The sequence below is a fragment of the Colias philodice genome, chromosome 17, assembly GCF_061535455.1.
Source record: "Colias philodice isolate Cphi_HAF_F1 chromosome 17, ilColPhil1 Martin Lab GWU primary, whole genome shotgun sequence".
NCBI lineage: Eukaryota > Metazoa > Arthropoda > Insecta > Lepidoptera > Pieridae > Colias > Colias philodice.
This window is the reverse complement of record NC_143102.1, coordinates 2,337,147-2,361,833: the sequence shown is the minus strand read 5'-3', so window position 1 is coordinate 2,361,833 and position 24,687 is coordinate 2,337,147. Positions and strand designations below refer to the sequence as shown.

Below are 24,687 nucleotides of genomic sequence, written 5' to 3'. Positions count from 1 at the left end.
CTTGAGATTTCAGGTAGGTTATTTGTTTTTACACTCGCTAAATTTAATAACTCGTTAAATAATATTTTAAAAGTTACACTAAATAATAAATTAATTGAATACATCGTTTTCTTTCATCTTCATAACTTAGTCTTACTTCAAAATAGAGTTATAAATTAGAGAACATCGTTAAAAGCAATAGGTATCTGAAATAAGCAACTGAAAAGCCCGACATCAGCAGTAAGTACCTACGCGGAAGTATTTTTATGTTAAAAAAATGTTTCTTAGTTTCAAACTTGCAATTTTAATCCAAGGTCATGTATCATCATTATATTAAATTTATAAAACTCGCGTTAAATCAAACACTAAACTTCTCGTTACTACATAATTTTCTTTCCAAAAATATCATAGTAAAGACTATGATATTATTTTTATTACTATGATATTATTAGACGATTAAAGAATCGTTACAGTATTTACCATAATACGTAAACATTTTCCCCTATCACAAACACCCAATAATATTTTAGGAAAAAGCGAAATCATAAAGCCTTTGTAGGAAAATTATCTGCATAACAACAAAAGTTTATTGCCGAAATCCGTCGCTCTGTGTTGACTACATCCGTTAGACGGATATCCGGTTTAACATCGGATAGTGAAACAAAGGTAATCTTCCTCAAAATCGAAATAACACTTTGACGAAGGTATCCAAATCATTTGCATGGTACGACCTTAACATAAATTTTATTGAAATCTTGAGTAATATAAATTTGATAAAATACAATTATTTTAGTATGTAATATATAAATTTAAGTAAGTACATTGTTATAAAACAGTATTATTGAAAACAGATATCAGGACTGCCAATATATTAAATAATTGAAATAAACTTAGAACCAATTTCATAATATTATTACGGTGTCGGTGACGCGAACTCTGGCCACTCTGGCTCTACGTGGAGCGCTTAAGAAGTTATTCAGATACCTATAGCTATACTATACTATCCATTTTGCGTCCACGCGTAAATGAGTAGGTATCATTCTTTTCATAAATTCATAAATCATTGTGCAACAATTTTTGAAAAACATAATCGTATGCCATAATAATATGATATAGCTTGGATATAGCGTCTGACGCACATGGCTGTCAGTAAGATAAACAAATAATAGAAACACGATTTAGCTATCTTATTTTGAGATATGTCAAAATGTAAAAAATATATAAATACTGTTCATTTCGTGAATTAAAAACATCAATAAATATATTGCTTTGTATACAAAACCTCAAATTACACAGGCAATAACACACAATATGTATTATGGCTGTAATATAGCCGATAAGCCTGGGAATCAAAGGGCCCTTATCTCTCAATACAAAAGCTAAGAGTATGCCCTTTCTACCTTTGATACACGGATTGAAATGAAGGCTTAGGCTTTGAAACCATATGACAAACGCTGAAATAATTCCTTCTTGTGATTCTGAAGTACTTATAATTGTATGTTTGAAAGCAGCTTCTTTAGCGATTGAGTTTTGATGGAGTTCTTTCTCGGTAATGCCTGTACCGGTGTACATAACAAAGGTCACGTACGCCTGCCTGTACAGTGTACATAACTATACGTGGTGACTTATTTTTATGTATTTTACTTCTTTTATAAAATAACTTCGCTGATATCACCCTACAGAATATTTTATTGTTTCCTACAGAAGCAATTTTACATATAATGAACATATTATAAACCTTTATTTTATCATACACGTGGAAAGATATCGGAATGGGACTATACTAACGGCTGTTTTCTGAAACGAGTACCTATTGAATTGATTAAGGTTTAAGGAAGCTTATGTCACACATGCAAGAAAATATTTAAGCGGCATGTTCAAATACTCAAATCAGCTTCCGTAAGTAGTGGCTACTAAAATCGGCGGGCAACTAAATAGTAAAGACTACTTATATATTATTATTATTTGTGTTGTCTATCACGAAATTAGTGGGCACCTCCTAGTCGCACCTTTTTTTATTAATTATTTATCAATCGACAAGACTGTTTGCCCATTAGCACGATTGTCTGTTGAATTTGGTGGTATACTGTTACAATTTCTATTGTATGAGCCGACTGAATCATCAGAAAAAATAGCAAATGTATATTTATGTGTAGGTACAACGATTTCCTTTAAACTCAGTTTGTTAAGTCCAAACTCATTTATTTTTAGATTATCGATTCAAATGCGAGCTAATATAATAAGTCACAAATTCACTGATGTAATTGCATAAAAATAATATGGGTAAAGTATATGTAAGTACAAAATTAATAAATTCGATTAATTACATTCATATAGATACAATTAATCAGCGTTTAATACTAAGTGCCTCGACAGAACTTACGTATTTATCATTAAAAAAGCAACATAAACTTTTACTTCATCGTAACAAACTGTATAAAATCTTGTCACGATTCTTATATCCATTCCTTAATTTTTTTACACGTATTGTCTTGTCAACTATAAGTTTAGAAACTTTACCTAAATACAGAAAGATTTCAGGGATTTCTCGTACAAGCCCTGAACATAAAAGAAAATTTTATGACCTATAAACTGGTCTCGTAAAATATGATTTATTATTAGGTATTTATAGAATTTATTGAACTCCATTTTTTAACTACACAATTACTTCATACACGTGATTATTTACATAGAATATGTTAGTTTAAGCTCACATTGAAAAAACTGCTAGCTGAAAAGCTTTCTTTTAGCGATACATTTAGAGCTAACGAAGATAGAGCTAGAGTTAGAGCAAGATCTTTTTTTGGTGTAGTCTATCTTAACGGATATAAAAACCTTGAGTTTAGGTGGCGAACAATGATAAGGCTGTGTTAAGTGGTACAAACTTGGGCCCTCTTCACAATGGGCAGCGTTAGGCGAGTAGAGGCAATCACGATAGTGTAGAAAATCGGCAGTAATTGTAGATTCATAATCGCCGTATTGGCGGCAAACATCGACGATCATTTATTGGGCCAACGCTGCCCATTGTGAAGACTCCCTATACCCAAGACCAAGGAAGACTTTAATATATTAATATGAGAAATGAGCTCCTCCTTTTTCTGTTATCTTAATTATGCCACATCGTTCCCAGTGGATTGGGGATAATGGAGGACTATGAACGTGACAGATTAATGTAACATTGTAATCGAAAAACATGACAATTCCCTACAATTGAGCAAAACCTATTGTGCATTTAATCCTTCCTATTTCTTATATAGGTAGTTTTTTTTTATTTGGTATGCAGTACCTTATTATAATATTTTTGTACTCAATGGAGTTATTTTCCATCATTCGTTTGAATCCTTTTTTCTATAAACATTACTTTTTTTGTTTCTCATATGTCCTTATTTATAGAAATAATCTACCTGTTGCAGCGTAGAACAAAGCTTTTTAATTCCATCACAAGCTTCATACGATACAAAACTTTTTACATGAAGTCTGTCCATTACAAAGTTTCAAAACCTGAACGATATGAACAACTTGTAACGGCTCAGTTCCGGCTCGGAGGACCAAGTTTCAGGAACAATATAAGTACCTTATTCACTTCAAGCCATTGTAGCCGCTATTGTCGTTGACATACAGCCTTTTATTCTTTAAAGGAATTTGCAATAAAATTTGCTCAACGGACAGTCTCACTTTAAGATTTAACTCTCCTGGGTATATGCCAATCAGGAAGTTTTTACACATTATAGGAGATTTAATGATATTTTGCCAAGTTCGGATTAGTGAAGTTTGAATAAAGAGGGTCTAATCTGATATAAAGTGACATATTAACATGTTTTTGAATAATTTTATGTATAGAGATGGATTTTACCAAAGAAGTAAAAAGTAAAGAAAAGTTTACGTAAACCAAGCTACTCTCACATGATAGGTATCACCCGCAGACTAAACATGTAATTATAATTATGTTTGATATTCAAATAACTTCAATTAAATTAAGACGATGCAATAATACTTATTTGTGCTGGTAAAATTTTAACATTGCTGTATGATGAACCAAATATTGAGCGTTTAATTTAAACAGCATATTGATTACTTTGAATAAATACTGAAATGTGTGTAAAAGTGAATATTCAAAGCGTTATTACATTTATTAATTGAATCAAATGTTATAAGGTTTATTAATCATCAATAAATAAAGATATATCAATTAACTAGCGGTCCGCCCCGGCTTCGCCCGTGGTACATATTTACGTTTTCTCTACATAAGAACCATCCTCGTACTTCAAGGAATATAATAAAAAAAGAATTATCGAAATCGGTTCAGCCGTTCTCGAGTTATGCGCTTACCAACACATTTTGCGATTCATTTTTATATATAAGACTAGCGGTCCGCCCCGGCTTCGCCCGTGGTACATAATATTTACGTTTTCTCTACATAAGAACCATCCTCGTACTTCAAGGAATATAATAAAAAAAGAATTATCGAAATCGGTTCAGCCGTTCTCGAGTTATGCGCTTACCAACACATTTTGCGATTCATTTTTATATATAAGATTTAATAATTTACTATTTTTTAATTAAACTTTGTGTTAACATTCAAGTGAGTACGCAATACTTTTCGATAATTGTTAGATGTAGGTATGTTATTCTATCAGGCAAAACGGGTCTAGATGAAATTTGGCGCAGAAAAAGATTAGAGCCTGCATTAGCAAATCAGCATTTTTATTTGAACAGAACGCGAGGGAAACCACGGCCTAATGCAAGTGATGACATATTTACAAATGCTTTTTAAAATATTAATAACATACGCCAGTCGCCGCTATAACATACGCCATAAATGGCCATAAATAAAGGGACATGCCTATATTATTTTATATTACAGTGACAACAAATATTTCTTTTTGTCATAAAAATGACACCATCGTAAAGTTTATGGAAATATAAAATATTCAGGGAAGGAAACAATCGTGAAAGTCGATGGATGGAAGAAAATAATTTACAGTGTCATATTCCTGTTTCTAAATATCTATACTAATATTATAAAGAGGAAAGGTTTGTAATTATGTATGTATGTATGTATGGTTTTCACGCATAAACTACTGGACCGATTTCAAAAATTCTTTCACCATTAGAAAGCTGCATCTTCACTGAGCAACATAGGCTAAGTTTTATCCCGGAAATCCCACGGGAACGGTAAGACCTCATTCACACGAGAGTTAAAAAAGCGTTGCGTTAAAACCCGGCGTTGGCGCTTTTTAAACGTTCTCTCTGTGGTTGTTCATACTAACGCTTTAAAATCACTCATGTCTCGTCTCTGGCTTCAGTAAGACGTGGAAATGGTTTCTGCTAAATTAATGGCACTAGCGATTTGTGTTATTAAAAGACGAAAAAGAAAACAAAAGGCATTCTGGGTACATCCTCTGAATGAACAGAGATACTTAAAAGGGCAGTTTGTGACACTGTACGAAGAGTTAAGGCAATACCCCGGAATTTTTTTAATTATTTTCAAATGTCTATAACGATTTTGAATACAGGAACGGACGAGACTCCACATCTATAATTAATAGTTCGGGATCAACAATCCACGACATCGTATCGATTTTCTGATGATTATAAGCACAACAAACACGTGCTACCGCTGAGCGAGCGTGCGGCATACTGAACGCAGCGCCGGCGCTTTTTTAGCGCTCGTCTGAATAATAGTCTATTTTATTTAACGCCCAACGCCGAGCGTTGAAAATAGAACACTGCGCGATAAAAAAGCGTCGCGCTTTAAAAGCGCTGACGTGTGAACATATACTTGGGAATGCATTTGTTCTATTTGGACGCTTTTTTAACGGACGTTAAAAAAGCTCTCGTGTGAATTAGGTCTAACTATGCGGGTTTTTCTTTGAAAACGCGGGCGAGGCCGCAGGCGGAAAGCTATCACATATACCTAATACACATCTTCTTATATATAAAAATGAATCGCAAAATGTGTTGGTAAGCGCATAACTCGAGAACGGCTGAACCGATTTCGATAATTCTTTTTTTATTATATTCCTTGAAGTACGAGGATGGTTCTTATGAAGAGAAAACGTAAACATGTACCACGGGCGAAGCCGGGGCGGACCGCTATCTTCTTATATATAAAAATGAATCGCAAAATGTGTTGGTAAGCGCATAACTCGAGAACGGCTGAACCGATTTCGATAATTCTTTTTTTATTATATTCCTTGAAGTACGAGGATGGTTTTTATGTAGAGAAAACGTAAATATGTACCACGAGCGAAGCCGGGGCGAACCGCTAGTCTTCTTATATATAAAAATGAATCGCAAAATGTGTTGGTAAGCGCATAACTCGAGAACGGCTGAACCGATTTCGATAATTCTTTTTTTAATCTATTCCTTGAAGTACGAGGATGGTTTTTATGTAGAGAAAACGTAAATATGTACCACGGGCGAAGCCGGGGCGGACCGCTAGTATGTATATAAAAATGAATCGCAAAATGTGTTGGTAAGCGCATAACTCGAGAACGGCTGAACCGATTTCGATAATTCTTTTTTTATTATATTCCTTGAAGTACGAGGATGGTTCTTATGTAGAGAAAACGTAACCATGTACCACGGGCGAAGCCGGGGCGGACGGCTAGTTATATATAAAAATGAATCGCAAAATGTGTTGGTAAGCGCATAACTCGAGAACGGCTGAACCGATTTCGATAATTCTTTTTTTATTATATTCCTTGAAGAACGAGGATGGTTCTTATGTAGAGAAAACGTTAACATGTACCACGGGCGAAGCCGGGGCGGACCGCTAGTATATTATAAAAATGAAACCAGTTTTTCTTGGTCACGGCATCACGCGTCAACGGGTGGACCGATTTCGATAATTCTTTTTTTATTATATTCCTTGAAGTACGAGGATGGTTATGCGAAAGCGCAAATATGTACCACGGGCGAAGCCGGGGCGGACCGCTAGTATAACATAAAAACTGAGAAAGAAAATAATTTATTCCATGAGGTTAAGTAGATAGGTAATATTTTTTATCAAATTTAATAGTCTATCTCTACGTCTTAACTCTTATCCATAAGATGTGCCTAACAAACACTGGTTATCTTCGTGTAACTTTCATATCCAGTTTTATTGTATTTCTTATTTCAGAAAAATAATATCAATTTACATTCAAAGCACAGCGCTAATTGAGTTTTATGATACCGTTTCAATTTCAAATGTTAACAACGATTTTCCATTATTCAAGCTGAAAAACATCAAGTCGGATTTATTCATGGAAGTAATGAACATTCACAGTTCATTGCGCGTTAAAAATGGGAAAACATCGAAGAAGTTATTACAATAATAACGAAGCAATCAGTGTAATCAAAAGAATATAAATTTACGACTTTCGATCCTTTTGCGTCCAATCTTAAAGCGGATATTACAAAGTTGGAAACTTTTTTCATTTGGCAAAGTAAATTTTATATTATAAATATGAAAGAGTTTGTTCTGACTATTCAGTCAGATGAAACGACTGATGAATCGAATAAGCTGTTGTTAAATAAGATTTGTTATTATAACATGAAAGGAAAGAAAATTTTGTATTTTATTTATGCGATCACAGCGTATAGTTAGTTTATAAATAACTAGCTTTCCGCACGCGGCTTCGCCCGCGTTTTCAAAGAAAAACCGGGATTTCCGGTATAAAACCTATCCTATGTGTTAATCCAAGTTACCCTCTATCTCGTCACAGACTCTGACGCTAAAGAAAAAGCACGCAATAGTTTTTTTTGTGTATATTTTACGCGTAGGTGTTTTTTGTTATTTTTCATTAGTGGTTGGTGTAGCGATCTTTGAACAAACTGTTTATTTATCTATTATTTTTATTCATGTTAATTTGTTAAATAAAGAAACAAATATAATAAGTGGAACTTAGAAGTAGAGTGGAGGAATTCTATTTTTTATTTGTATTGAATAGGTAGGTAGGCGTCAAAACTACTGGATCAATATTAATTATGTTTTGCTTTATAAAAAGCTACCTTATTAGGAGCTAATAGGCTATATTTTATTACTTTTTATGGGAGTTAGCTTTTATGTGTGGCTAGTTATATACCATATGTACCATGGTTATATATACCATACATAATTTATGCAGAATTTGTAATCCAGATCATTAAATCACAAATCCTTGTAAATCCCTGAACATAATTGACCCGTAATAATAAATGCATTGTAATTAGAGCGAGATAAAATTTAATGAATGTCACGTGATATCTAAATTAATGCAGAATTTGGTCCAGCTTGATATTAACCACGCATCAGTTAGGTGATTACTCATTAGTTACAAATTATATTGACGTAGGTATACAATTAACTCGATGTCAGCTGAATCGTTTTCGGAAGTTTTAGCTAATTTAAAAGACAGCCATCTTTATTTTGTTTGTAGCAATTTGAGAATTGCAACGGGTTACTTATAAAAGTAAATATGTCATACTTATAAAAGAAAATATGTCATACTCTCGGTCCGCCCCGGCTTCGCCCGTGGTACATATTATTTCGCAATAAAAGGTAGCCTATGTCCTTTCTCGGGTATCAAAATATCTCCATACCAAATTTCATGCAAATTGGTTCAGTAGTTTAGGCGTGATTGAGTAACAGACAGACAGACAGAGTTACTTTCGCATTTATAATATTAAGTATGGATTACTAAGAATAGTCATATAAGTAAGTACAGTCGCTACTTTCACATGAAGTATACCTAGAGTTCAACCTACCTACTCAGATTTTTCGCTTTTTATCCATCGATCCTTTTAGCTATATGACTACTTTGAGAATAATAATGGATTGTTAAGTACTTAAGTCAAGAAAACTAGCAAGACAATCTCTATAATATATAAAATTGTCGTGTCACAATGTTAGTTACCATACTCCTCCGAAACGGCTGAACCGATTCTCATTAAATTTTGTGTGCCTGGTAGATCTGAGAATCGGCCACCATCTATTTTTCATAACCCTAATTGATAAGATTAAAGTATAGCTTGGACTTAACTATAAATAAATATATAAAAAACCTCGGATAAAGTTTCATATTTTAACGGCGCAGTTTCAGTCACAGTGTATACTAATTAGATCCCCGTGGACTCGATATTTTCCGACGTACTCAACGATCATTACATTATATAAAATATCGATATTTTCCTTATTAAACATTCTACGTATTACTGAAAACTCTATAAAAGTTAGTTTAGCAGTTTTTGCATTTATCGATTCGACAAACAAAAATCGATCGAATCGGAAATCGTGTCAAAATATTTTTCCATATTTCGAGATGATTTCGGAATTTCGAAAAATAAAAGTATTTAAAACAATGTTTTTTAAGTATTTATTCAAATTTTATGTGTATTGAGCTGGTAATGTTTCAGTAAAGTTTTAAACTTGACATTTATACATAGTTTTGATTTTATTTATTTTTTATATTATAATTTATAACTTCTATAATTTATAACTTCTGTATATTAATTAATTTTATTAACTATTTTGTTGATTGACTTCTTATCCAAATAGCAATAATTAGCTTTACTCAATATTTTAATTAACTGTTCGTCTTTGAAAATTATTCGAAAAAATTAAGTAACATTATTATAGTTAGTTTAAAAGTAATTAAATTTATTTAATAATTTAAATTATAAACATACATGTATACATAAAACACTTTAGTTATTCGTATATAATCATTAATCGTATTCCTAATATGCATTCCTAAACAACATAAAAAATACATAAATCTATACTTATAATAAATCTGTAGAGAGGCCAATTCTGTACATGAAATATATTTAAAAAAAAACTATGAAGGGGTGATAAGGGATCGCTACTGATGCCAAAAATGCAATCAGTAAAATTTTTGTCTGTCTGTCTGTCTGTCTGTCTGTCTGTCTGTATATTCGTTATAGAAACAAAAACTACCCGACGGATTTTAACTAAATTTGGCACAATTATTCTTCATACTCCTGGGCAGGTTATAGTAAAAGAATCATGTAAATCGGTGTAGAAACACCAAAGTTATACATGAAATACGTTATAAGTCATCGCGCGTGAATACAGAATCATGCCATAAGGATTATTTTTGTGTATCAGTTGCCGCGTTCGACGCGCTGCGCGGCGGGAGCTATAAAAATTAAAAAGGCGGCGGGTCTGCACCCGTTTCGCGTTGTCACGGCCGCGGCATCACGTGTGAATGGCTGAACCGATTTCGATTATTCTTTTCTATTATATTCCTTGAAGTACGAGGATGGTTCTTACGTAGAGAAAACGTAAATATGTACCACGGGCGAAGCCGGGGCGGACCGCTAGTATATAATAAAAATGTAAAAATACTCGTATATTTCATTCGCTTTTATTTTGTAACACTATCGCGTTCCCCGGGGACGATTGCTCTATTAGATTTGTATTGAAATAAAAATTTATGTTTTATCGTATTTGGAAAATGTTGAGTTTCCCTGAGGGCTTAAGAGGGAAATCTATCCAATTGTATTTTATTATGTAAGTACAGAGGTAATAATTATATTGTATATTTTCTTTTACTGTAAATTGTGACCGGATATTGTTTTAATTCCTAAAACACTTTTAACATCTCATCTCTATCAAGAGCTATTTAGGTAATTGATAGACAATTTCATGCTTTATAGCTTTATGGCTTCGCCCGCTTTGTCTAAAACCTAATAAATTATGTATATACTAAAACCTTCCCCTGGAATCACTCATTCTATTAAAAAAACCGCATCAAAATCCGTTGCGTAGTTTTAAAGATTTAAGCATACATAGGGACATAGAGACAGAAAAAGCGACTTTGTTTTATACTATGTAGTGATTAGTGTTTTATGTTATTTATAGCAAAATAATATTTTCCTGAGCTGAGGTTTTACGCGAGTATTATCATACACTTAGTAATTAAAGATTTTAACGGATTTTAGCAAGCAATGAATGTGAATAGCTGCAATGTATGCGAAACGTCGGGATAATCATATACAGGGTGTCCCACTGTTGGTATACTAAGCTCAAAGGAGGTTATAGTTTTGCATACGCTGAGTACGTAAAAAATACTTAAAAAATTCCAGACGCATTTTTTTTTTCAAATAGATGAAATCTTAAAACTCTATGTGTACACCCATAGCAAGGAACCCGCCCATTTTTGCCACTAGCACGTGAGCTATCGTTTAAGATTATGTTTTCATAGACAAAATGCTCACATTAGAGAAGCGGTATATGACGGCTGCGCGAAGCTAGAGAAGAAAACATGGATTTTCAGGAAAAAAATATCAAAAAAATTTTAACGTAATTTTGTTGTTTATGTATTTTTTACGTGATCAGTGTATGCAAAACTACAAGTTCCTTCGCGCTTAGTATACCAATAGTGGGACACCCTGTATATGTAATGAATAAATCGCGTTTATAATCCGTTAAAATATAATAAAAATAATATTCATTGCCAGCTAGGGATGATAAATTAATAATAAATTAGTTTTTATTTTTAATTTCTCTGGCACCCTTCAGCGCTATTCAATACATATTTCATTATTATGGTTCTATAACTGCCAAATTACTGTATTATTGTTTTATTGAATACCATGTTAATGGTTTTGATTTTAAAAATGTATATACCTATTACAAAATCTTAAAGAAGATTATTAATTTAAAAGTACATTATGTATATATTAAAAATATGATACGTGCCATTTGAATAAGTACAAAAAATTTATGAGTGAATCGATTCGCCGGTAATGTTTAAAATAAATACAAAATGTTAATTAAAATTAATTCATTTTAATATCCTTATTAACTATTCTTTATTTATTTAGTTATTTATTTATTATACTTTATTGCATTGAAAATACATAAATACACATAATAAAGACAATACTACAGAAACAGCAAAGGGCGGCCTTATCGCTAGGTAGCGATATCTACCAGGCAACCCATTATCCCATTTATATTTATCGAACAAACTATAAACGAATTTAATTTCAGTAAAGGCATCAAGAAAAAAATATTATGTCATATTTTCCGTTCTTGATTTACCAAACATTCTATACCTAATTGAGGACATCATTTTTCTGTACCTTCAATTGAAAGCAACCGGAATTCCTGTGAAGGAAAAATCTCAAAGATTCACATAAGCCGAGACCGAAGGTAATATATTATGCATACACCCAAAGAAAATTGTTTCATTAGGAATTTTCTTACGTATTTCAGCAATGACACTCGTAATTTACATGAAATGAAAATAAAAATTTAATATAGAATATGCTAATACGGCAAATCTACACCTTGATTACCGCATTTTATTATTTCGCTCTGATAATAAAAAGAACTTCGAAATAAAAAAGTTTAAATTGCTTTTAAATCGCGCCCGTTCTCGTAATACGTATTTCGTTTTATTAGATTAGAGTAGATTTGACACACTTTACACGTGTGTCAAATTCCAAAATAATATCTATACTTAATTTTATAAAGCTGAAGAGTTTGTTTGTTTTTTTGAACATACTAATCTCGGAAACTGTGTTAGAGTGTTAGATAGCCCATTTATCATCTTTATTAATAATTCGATAGACTGAATTAAGAAAATTACATGTTTTAAACTATCATCATCATTTCGTTTTAAACTACGTCTATATTGTAATATAGTAACATTCACATCGAATGTAATAATATATTGGCTATTGTAAATAGGATTTCTTGTTTTGTTTACAATAGGAGTCAAAAATGTATGTGTCTCGCAAATCGTAATAATAAGTTCAAATAATAATGTAACGACTTAACGTTATCAGCTCTTAACACGTCTCTTTTCAATAAATCTAGATATTAGGTATATAGTACATCTTCTCATTTATATCATATTTGTTTTATTGTATTACTTATTGTTAAGCTAATGGAACAGTAAATATTATATTCTTTCAGAGATAATTAATGGAAAATTTTAACAATGATATTTGATTTCACTTCACTTTATTACCTCCTTTATTATTGAAATAAGAAAATATTGTAATCCGATTACCCGTTATATGTTAACACATTAATTAGGTATTAAGTCATTTAAATTTTTTGGTTATATCTCGGTTAACGATTAAAGGTGAATAAAGACGGTTTTTCAAATGGACATAGACCTAAAATAGACATAGTTTTGAGTTCATTTTGTTTCACGATGTCATCATATTATTAAAGATAGATAGATACTATAAAATCAATGAAAACTGAAAAGGTAGGTATTGATGATAAAATTAAACATAAATTAATAATATAAATCTTTATTGAAATTATATCTCTAAATTATTCATTCTATTCCCATCCATCATAGGCAAAAAAGTCTCAACAAACAGGACTTTTCATATGATTTCATGAAATTGGCTCCTTCATTTTGGTAATAAGACTGAACATAGATTCACAAGTATGTTTTAACTATAGTGAGACATGAGACGTGCTGCACGACTATGCAGGCCACCTGTCGCCGCTTAAGTTCTGCCGCAGGTTCGCAGCTAAATTGTATTATATCCGTCACCTAATTTGTTATGATTGTAAAATTTCTAAGCGAGAGAGATATTTTTTATTATTATTATAGTATAGTGCTATATTAATGTCCTAATTAATTTTGCATCATGCATTTTGCTTATAATAATATTTTGAAAATTTGTTTTACAACTTTGAATATTGTTGTATAATATTTGTTGTTAACTCTACCATAGTGTTAGAACTAGTATCAATATCCAGAACGGTATATTAGTCTTCAAAGCATTCCAGTGTTACAATTTGAATCTAGATAATGACTGTTACACGTGACTAATCACACAACAGGCGAAATGTATTGTACATGTGCTTATCACTTCAGAAAGTTATGTAGAACTCTAGTGACTCTGCCTTAAGTAAATAGATTAGAGCGGGGGCACACGATGCGTTGCGGCGGCGGTGCGGCGCCGGAGCGGTGTCGCTGCGTCGTCTTACATAGAAATATCTGTGGCATGTCACACGATGCGCTCCGGCGCCGCACCGGACTTGTAACCACCAAGACGAGGCGGGGAGGGGTGAATGCGGTGCGACGTCGGAGCGGCACCGCTCAGTTGTTTTGCGTCACAAGGAAGGACACGCTGTGCAACGCTGCTACGACGCCGCTGCGACATAAAAACGTTACGGCGCCGCACCGCTCGTGTGCCCACTGACACGGTGAAATCTTTGCGGTGCGGCGCCGCAACGCATCGTGTGCCCGCGCCCTTACACATGGGATTAAATATGTAATGTTTGTTTAGTTTGTGTTAAATATTGGTGATACTGACATGAAAATAAAACAAACCAATCAGTTTTAATAATTGTAATTAAAAGCAAACAAAAAAAACAGTGATTAGTAGTGGTTTGAGACTCGACATGGTTGTAAAAGTTTAAATGTAGTGAAGCTACATAAAACAAAATAAAAGTGGAACTAGTAAATTGTGTGTTTCTTAAAAAAATCTTTACTTTGCATACGTTTAACATCACCCCTACTATGTATAATCGATAAAGGACACCATGAGAAAACCGTGCCCAAGAACCAATGACAACGTGCCAAGTTTGACGACATAATAATACTACGTAACATCTGCTACACTCCTTGGCCAACTGTATTAAGGCTTGAACCCTCATAGGACACCTGTGTCCCTGCAGTACAAATAAATTTATATTGTTGAAATAAGAAAAATACATTGTTAATTCCTACTTCCCTACTAAATATTATAAATGCCAAATTAGCTCTCTGTCTGTCGTCATCTTTATAGTGAAAACATTTGGATGAAATTTCTTATAAAAATAGTTTGGGATGGGACATACGATAGTTTTCATCGCAGAAATCCCACGGGAACTATGCTGGTTTTTCTTTAGTACACGGGTGAAGTCATGGGCAGAGAGTTTTTTTTTTTTTTTTATAATTACATATGTAATGTTTTAAATAATATGATAATTCTTTTTCATGATTTCATGAAAAGCTTTCTGTGATAACAACTTATAATAATAACCCATGCCTACAGAGTTTGAGAGTATTCGATTGATAAAGTGTTCATCTAAGTATCAACATAGGTTTACAATTTACAAGGCTTTATTTCATGTTGTTTGAACTTTCTGTTTCAATTCAATGAGATCATTTTTATTATATAGTGATTTTCTTTTAATAAGCTTCCGAAAGTAGGAAATACTGCGACAACGTCTCAGCATTATCTCTACATATTGAAAGTAGATATTTCAATTTAATATTCATTTTATTTTTTCAAAGGACCTCTACGTCCCGAAACTATAATTCACATAACAAGTTTATCTACGCTTATTATCTTTCTATTAAAGCTTTGTGTTTTCGTAAATTATGGCAGGGTGAGGACAGAACGATCTTTTTATTAATGCAAAGAGCACTCGAGATTTTTCCGCTACGTTACAACTATGAAGCGAAGTGAAGAACCGTTCAGAAACTCGACAGTCGATTTCGGGCTACCGGCGTTGACGGCTGGAGCGGGAGCCATGTCCATGTGACGTTTACAACGCGGGAATGTTTTCGAATACCGAATTCGAGTTTAACGTTTTGTTTTTTTAACGCGTTTGTTGTATGCCAGTGCGAATCTGTGATTGAAAATATAGTGAAAACTTTTTGGAAAGTTTAAAAATATTTTTTTGTTGTGAACTTTTTATTCGAACTGTGAGAGTTTTTGGTAAGCTTTTATTGTAATATTTTATTTTGTATTTATTTCAAGAAAAATAATATTTCGGTAAGTTTGTTTCCGATGAGAGATGCTACTTCAATGCCTTATTATATTCTAATGTTTGTTACAAAATATTTGAAAAAGTTCTGCAAATCCGTTATTTATGGTCCATTTCACAAATAATGAACTTTTTATTAATATGTTATGTAAAAATAATATTTAGTATCAAATTGGGAATTTTAATTGTTGATTTCTTTTTTTTTTTAACTTCGGAGGCGGTTAAGGAAAAGTCAAAATTAGACTCATTAAATAGTTTGTAAGTATGGATGTATGGATGTATGGATGTTTGTTACTCTTTCACGTAAAAACTACTGAACCGATTACAATGAAATTTAGCACACATATAGAGGGTAACTTGGATTAACACATAGGAACGGGAACTATGCGGGTTTTCCTTTGAAAACGCGGGCGAAGCCGCGGGCGGTAATCTAGTCTAGTTAAAAATAAAACTAAAATACAAAAATAATTTCCATTAACAAAAAGAGATAATGATTTTATTTATAATCCGTTGCTTTTCTAATTGCCGATAAGGAAAAATAGAAATCTATTAATAAATTTTTCCCTTTGAATCTAAAGCTATACCTTCGCTAAAGTTTGAATGACACTTGACCCTGCTAGATAAGCGCAGTCAGCAATTTTGTCAACCCTTGTCAGAATTCACACGACACTTAGCCGTAAATGTTCTTAAATATCCTATTAATATTAGTTTGAAAATATTTAGGTTTGTCTTTTCATGACTTAATACCTACTTGCTAAGAGAAGTGTTTAAAAAAGTTCATGAATTTGTGCAATGCGAATATACATGAACAATGTGCATAATAATAGACTCAAATAAACTGATACCTAATAATGTTAATAATGAACTCACAAAAAAAATATAACAACAAAGTAGCAAACTTCGATTCTAAAAAAACAGGACTTTACGTTTAAAACGTTTTCATGGCGATTTTTTCATTGATAAATTAAAATATTAATTACTTAAATCTTTTTATTCGTAGAGCTATTGAGAACAGAAATCATTTCAAAAATTAATTCCTAACAATTTCGGACTCACGTATATTACGATCTTTTTTATTTAAACTCAGTTTAGTTTAGTTGAATCTCTTAGCCAAAACCTTAACTGTTAAAGCTTTAACTGTTACAGCTTTGGTAGAGCTAAGAGATTCAATCTTCAATAAATTTTTAAGCTTTAAAGTTAAAGAGCTAATATTTAAATTAGAGTTTTTATCTAAGATTAGAAATAATAATAAATCATCAACTCTGAACTGCTGAAATTAACATTCATACGATAATATATATCACAAATATTGTAATCATGTATGGTGGAATAAAAAAAAAACATACTCTAATAATAATAACCGTGCTAAAAACTTGTGTTGTATTTTTTTGTTTATTCTATTGCATAGCTTTTATCTCAGACTTTGAGCGCGGCGACCGAATGTAAAAATTTCGTAACGAAAAAGCCTAACACCCCCACTGCAACCGGCACAGCGGTGAGATGCTATGCAATAGCTTTACCGCAGCAGTCTTCGAGTGTTTTTATTTTATTGGACTTCACCATCCTCCTTTATCAAAAGTCAAAACCAAGATTTTGTCAACACCTGCAATAAACAGTGAATTAAATAACACAATTACTCCATATTACTTTCATTGAAATAGCTCCTTAAGCCGATTAAAATTTAATTAATTTAGCACTTCGTCCATTTTGAATACTAATCCATTTCAAAATTGAAAGCAATCAAATAAGTGGCTCAATTCTGCGGTTCTGAAATATTAATTTGCTTCTAGTATTCTAGGTTTAATTAAATTCCTTGAGAGGAAGACTCCACTTTTAAATCATTTTTCTTCAGAGGTTTTCGCCTTTTTCTTGTTTTCCTTTGAAATATAAGATTTCAAACGCCACGTGCTATAATTCCAAGTGATTTTTTTATGTCAAGTTGAAACTGTGAAAATATACTGTATTATAAATTTATTTGTTCAAACGAGTTAATCACAAAAGCTACTGGTACGAATTGAAAAATAAGTTTTATTTTATAAATTCATCAGAATAGACTACAATATAAAAATTCTCTACGACATAGGTCGAGTCGGTCCTCCTATAGAGGAGCGGATGAATTCGCGGAACACAGCAACATATCCCTACTAATATCCCTACTTAATATTATAAATGCGAAAGTAACTCTGTCTGTCTGTTACGCTTTCCCGCTTAAACCTCTCAACCGATTTTGATGTAATTTGGCACAGACAATCTTTAGACCCTGAGAAAGAACATAGGCTACTTTTTATTGCGAAATATGTACCACGGGCGAAGCCAGGGCGGACCGCTAGTACTTCATAAAGAAGGTAGTTATTATAATAAAGATTGTATAGATAAACTCGTTTTATACCTCGTCGAGCTTAGTCCCAAATACAAACCTTACGATTATATTCTACGGGTTACGGGTCGAGTATTGCGTTATCGGGGCTATATAATTTCTCATTTCTTAGAGGTCACTTATCCGTGGAGATTATGGTAATAGAATCCCGTATTACGTAGGATTTGTCTATTTATTTTATAACTGATTTCTTTATTGCCCCTTTGAGAATGGTTGTGATGTTTTGTTATGTCGTTAAATGCTACGTCATTTATTATTTTGTTTTTTTTTCTTTCATAATCGTTTTGGTGGACAAACATAAATTGTTTTTTTTTTGTTTGCAGTAGTTATTACCTATATGCTTCATATTTCGAATTGATATAAAGACATTATGAATAGTTTATTTTTATATGGTATTGCATACCACTTTGTTAAAGCAAGTGATCAGACTTCTATGCCCTGTTAGACGCAGGATTTTTTGATTATTCTCTACCAGCCAATGAACTGAGGGTGCAAATTAAATGTTTTCGAAAAATTTTCGCTTGGAATATCTCTTTATCAACGAGGCACTTGTCATTTTGTGCACTCAATTTTCTCGAACCCCTGACCTTTTGTCTAGGTACCGTTCATCAAAACCGGAATGAATACTTTATTTGAACAAAATATTTCGTCATAAATTAGTTTATTTCATTCATATAGAGAAACCAAATTCTTTGTTATTAGCAGTAAGGTGTTAATTGGCTTATTGATTATTTTAATAATTTATGTCGATTTCGACTATTTGGTATTTCCCTTATGAATAAAATGTCAAAAGTTTTGATAAACAGCCGTAAAGTATTCCATCATAAAAGTGTTCTTACATTGTAAACGGATGTCAACATAAATTCTAGTTTGGGTATTTTATAGTCATAACAGAAAAATCTACATCATTGTTAAAATTCTATTGTATAGGTAGGAAATAATACAATTTAATACTGGTCAATGATATGATAAACACATAAAATATCGATATATGTAATAATTATTAACCTTCGTCCTGGTTTCATTTAAAATTTATATGAAAATATAAACGAAATAATCCATCATCTAAATGATAACGTGTATAATATAGAGTATTAGATTTGGTAAGATTATGTTACTCTGAATATCACCTTCATATTATAAATTTAAAAATAATTAGTAAAGATTCTTCTTAATAAATAAATAAATATTTCAGGACAATTTTCACACACGGCACGATCTGGTCCCATACTAAGCTTTCGCTTGTGTTATGGAAACCAGATGGCTGATAAACATACATATATATAATTTTAAATAAATACTTATATAGATAATTAACACCCAGACACAGAGCAAACATCTATGTTCATCACACAAATATTTGCCCCGGGTGTGAATCGAACCCATGGCATCTGGCTTGGAAGGCAGGGCCACTACCAACCAAGCCAACCGGTCAGTCGAATAAGTTTTAACCAGGTAAGTTAACAGAATCTATTGCATTGTAGTGCCTTCTTATTCCTAAAAATAGCATACCTTCATATAAGAATTTAAAAAATGCGGACTATGTAGCTCAAAAAGTGTAAACATTATAAATTATAGATCTAAAAGTGAACGCTTACAGGTTTAGCAAGTTATGCACAGCTATATTTACTTGCGTTAATTAATACTAAAAATACGCGGGAATATCGATTCATCATCATCACAATTACGAAGACTAACGTCTATATTCTGGACGCTGTTAAAATAGATCAGACATGTCCGGATCAATGTTTTTGCGCTAATGTAGGTAATTTACTTTTTAATTATAAATTGCGACGTCATCTCAGTGTAGTTAAGAGTACAAAATTTAAAATGAATTTAAATATATTTTTTTTGCTATAAGATATTAATTGATGCCTACTGTGGAAAAAATATCGTATGATGAAAATTGTGAGTGATCTTCGTATGCAAAAATAATATAATTAGCATTTATAAATGTTAAAATTTGTAAAGCTGTAGTAGTTTAAGGGTTAAAGGCATCCTAGTTTCGACTTCATTCAAAAAGTCGAATGTAAGAGAATAGATCTAAACGACTCTATTTGTAGACAGCTAGTAGATTAGTGGTTAATGCCTCCAATTTCAATCAAAACGTCGAATGTGCGACAGCCAAAATGTGCGGTGACATGTGACATCTGCATACTGCACTTGGTCAGCGTGGTGGATTGGATGCCTCTAGGAGGCACATATAATGGCAGCAGGAACAAAAATAGGTAAGTATAATCGTAAGTATAGTGATGAATACAATTATTATCACACAAAAACTATAGCTTTGCAAATATCCCAACACAAGGCAACTTTAATAATGAACTTTTAAATAAAAGTTTTCACGAACCCTTTGTATATTATAATATTTGGCCTAAATCTTTTCTATACGAACAGGGATTTCGCGTACAAAGCCAAATGGTGAATCATACAGTTGCAGCAAAAGGAATTACAGTTGAAAGTCCCTCAAAGAGATTGTACTATAGAACACAACTCTATGCTATATAGATGTAAATTCTTTGCATGCGTGTGTATTTTGCCTTGCGTTAGTGTGAGTGCAATAATAATATTATAGTGTCAGGTCAAAGTGTTTTTTAGGAAATGTCACTTAAAATCCCTGATGTTAAAATTTGTGAGCATTTTAAATAAATTGAAAAGTTTTAAAAAGAACGTTAAATTATGATTTTCTTTTATCATCAAAGAGATAGTAGTTTTTACATATTTTACTTTAAATTTAAGGTACTTTAAGTTACTTTTAGATCCTTATGTCATAAATGGTCGTTCTTGAGATAGTTAAAAGCAATCCATCTTTGTTATTCTCGTGTGCTTGACGGCTACTTGTAAGTTGCGATGTGTTCTGCTTGTTCCAGTGTCATAAAGAATAATGGTCTTCGTTGTAATTTTCTGTTAAAATGCTGAATTGAAGTTTGTGAATTAAACTGTAATTTTGTAGATTTACATTCATGAATTTGAAATGAAATGTATCGCAGAAAAAATATTGAACCGATTTAGCTGTAATTTGCTTGGGGTCGATATAATGGATATTACTTATAATTATAGCATATTTTCTAAATATAGTAAGAACGACAAAGGTTTTCAAGACTTATAATTTTGTTTAAAATTCAAAGTTTAAAAATAAGAATAAAAAAAAATGTTGGAGACAATCAAGAATTGTTTAAATTATATTAAGTTTTCATCATTTTAAATAAAAGCTGAACCCACTTTTTTATATTATTCACACCAAAGTTTGTGCAAATAGTGATATCGTCCGAATTCATTCTGAAAGAGGATTAAAAATGATTACTAGGCGCGTTATCCAAACATAAACAACAACATAAAACGAACGAATTTATTTTATTGCGTCTGCATAAAAACAATTAATATAGCTGTAAGAATAGAGCTGAAAAAGCATTGAAATCTAATATTCAAGTTCGCAGAATTTTATATTTTCAGAGGCAGTAGTAAAGATTGAAAAAGCTACGTTCCTATATGTACATAGACACTTTATTTACACTATCTTTTCTCAGTTCTTGACACAATATTACTAATTATAAAAAGAATGCAACCGCAGACATTCCTGCCGGTTCTTCTCTGTTAAAAAAAACTATTCAAATCGATAGTAATTACTACGTAATTATTATAATGACTCTTAACTCCGCTTTACTGTACTACCTCAGTAGTACAACAACTACAGTTCTATTTGAATAACTACTATTTTTTAGTACTATACACTATAGAGTACTACATAAACCACTCACCTGAGAACAAGCTATCTATTTATCTATAGCATGGGTTAAATCACTGTCTGCATAGGCGATATCTCACACTCACCCACATGCTATTGTGTTATATAGAATTGCATGGTTTATTATAGTTCTGTGTGCATCAGCTTTGTCGGTCTTCTGATTAATGATGTTAATACTAAATTTAGATAAGTATTGTAATTATGTAACAGCTCATTAATAGTATAAGTATACAATAGTAAGTAATTAGTATATCTTTAATTAAGTTTTTTTAAGTATCCTGATGCTCATGATAGAGATGATTATTCTAGCGCTCTAACAAAAAAATGAAATTATATTTCTTCATATTGTACTAAATAAATACTTTAATTCAAAATTTATTGTCTATTAAATGTCAGTTTCCTCATGTTTTCCTTCACTCTTTCGATAAGCATGGATATGTGCAGTTAATTTGAAATATTTCGTTCGTCGAATTCGAACCCAAGACTAAATTTAATTAAAGTACGAAGTGTTCATTAGTCAAAATGTTCAAGTGAAACCAAGAGGCATAGTTTTGTATAGTGAATGCAATATATAAATGCATGAATTATGCCGTTAATTTCACATATTGTCAACTGTAATCTTAGCAAAGCTAGTTAATTATAATTATGGAAATTATAATATGCAATATAATATAATAATTGTTTGTATAACACGCATTATGCTAGCCACTTATCCTGGCTTTACATGTATTTTAGTAGGTGGATATATAAACCTTCTATGTACAAGATTTCATTCAAATCGGCTCAGCCATTTGCGAATGAGCTAGAAATCAAAAGTTTTCATATAGATATCTATAGCTATGAAAATAATAAGAAGCTTTTTACTTGGAGATACCCACAAACGTACTCTATCTAAATAAAACTACATATTTCTAAAATTATTACCAGCATGTTACATTAGTGAACGATATTTAGCGTTATTAAAAGCATAAAAGGAATTTCTGGAAACCATTTTTCATTAGAGGGCGGTTGCATTTTCCCGCTCAAAATGGTTAAATGTAGATGGCGGAGTTATTTTTAGCGAATCCACACCATTAACTTGTAAACCGCAAAATGTTAACTTTAAATCGTAACTATTAATTTTCGTGAACCTTGGTTTTAAAATTTGAATTTTATATTTATGTAATTTTTTTTTTTACTTTTTCAAGAAAAAACTAATGGATGGATTTGGATGAAACTTTACTGTAATTTTGGTAATGTATAGGTGGCATAGCTAGTTTTTAATATGTTTAATTTTGAAATACTAATAGGTAAGTAAATCAGTTTAATAATCGAATTAATACCAATTACTAGATATAACTTTACAACATTATCGAATTACACTGAAGAGCATCAATACGCTTAATTAGGTATATAAGGAGGCACTTATCTACATTAACGATACTATAAACCTATGTTCCTACTCAATTAATGTGTGACAAAGGATTTCTCAAGCACTATGTTTATATCATATAACTCGTGAAGCTATATTCAGACTATTGGAAAGCTTTTGTCAAGTAATTCATATAACAAGCGGGTTTGGTAACTTCTTGAAGGCGATAGAAAACTATAATACTATAGTTATAGGACTAAGGTATTTTGTATAGAAAGGGATAGGATTTCACCCTACAAAGAAAGATAATTACGAACTATTAACGCAGAAACTGACCAAGAAAGCTTATTATAATCTACATACATTCCTAACGTAGGTACTAGACAGAATAGTTCTTAAACTACACCTTGTCAAAGACCCTAACCACTGATGAAGTATTGCTCCCTATACCTAATTACCTACACAATGTGATTTCTGAACAATATTTTAATTACTTAACAATTCTTCATAAAACCGCTCATAATACGCATATAATCATCATACAAAAATAATTTTGTATAAGTAGGTAATATTTAACAATTTATTTTTTACCACAATAATCTCTCTCATTGTCATGATTCGTATAAATTTAATTAAAAAGAGCAACCAGCTAATAATCCCCGAATCTCTTCGCGTCAATTTTGTTTCCTCCTTAATTGTTAAAGAATTTAATTTAAGATAAGGTAATGCTAAATTCGTTAGATTGTTATTTTAAATGATAATAATTAATTTATTGTGTTCTATACTCCGCAACACTTCATTTTAACCAACGTACTATATAGACGTTCTACTGATAATATTTTTGGAAAGGTCTGATTTAGCTTCTAACCATTACAGTTTGAAATAACTATGAGCAAGGAATCCCGTACCTATCTAATGGTCACAGAATTGTACGAAAACATTACAGAACAATTAAAAAAAACACAATTTTTTATTTTTTTATAATATAATATAAGTTAAGATTGTTTTTAATTACAACCCCGACAATGGAGCCGGAGACCCACTTGATGGTAGGCCATGGTCGCCGCCCATGACAATTCACAGCATTAGGGAACACTGCGAAAGTATTGCCAGCTTTAATTTATTACTGTTATAACCTTTGGTGTTTTATAATATCGATTATCACGTTCGACCATCATAATGCAGAAGTTCTTAAGAAATTCTAGTCCTGTCTTGAAACAATGAAAAAGAAACAATGTATATAAAATGTTTAATAGCACCCGAAGAACATTTTAAAAGCAATAGTAAGGAATTTAGTCTCTTGGAACAGCCGACACAGCACGTAGGTCTACGTGCTTTCTGAAACGGCTTTTCTATTACCTAATCTCTTACCGGTCGTGTTGGATTTTCCATTACAACGAACTTTGACAATGATTGCAAAAGGACTTACTGTATTTATATTGCACGTATTGGTGGACTAGGTTTGATGTTGGTTTTCTATGAGATCCACTAGCTACCTAATAGTATTTTTA

At 31.9% G+C, this 24,687-nt stretch overlaps 1 protein-coding gene and 1 long non-coding RNA gene across 2 annotated transcripts in view; one reads left to right on the top strand and one right to left on the bottom strand.

Moving 5' to 3' along the window:
- LOC149480885 (uncharacterized) overlaps positions 1-24,687 on the bottom strand; it is a 462,413-nt gene that overhangs the window by 399,112 nt on the left and 38,614 nt on the right. The gene's annotated exons all lie outside the window — the stretch shown is intronic.
- LOC149480882 (neuropeptide CCHamide-1 receptor-like) overlaps positions 15,454-24,687 on the top strand; it is a 127,658-nt gene continuing 118,424 nt past the window's right edge. The window contains exon 1 of the mRNA XM_089705757.1: positions 15,454-15,654. The gene's annotated coding sequence lies outside the window, so the exon portion shown is untranslated. The remainder of the gene's footprint in view (positions 15,655-24,687) is intronic.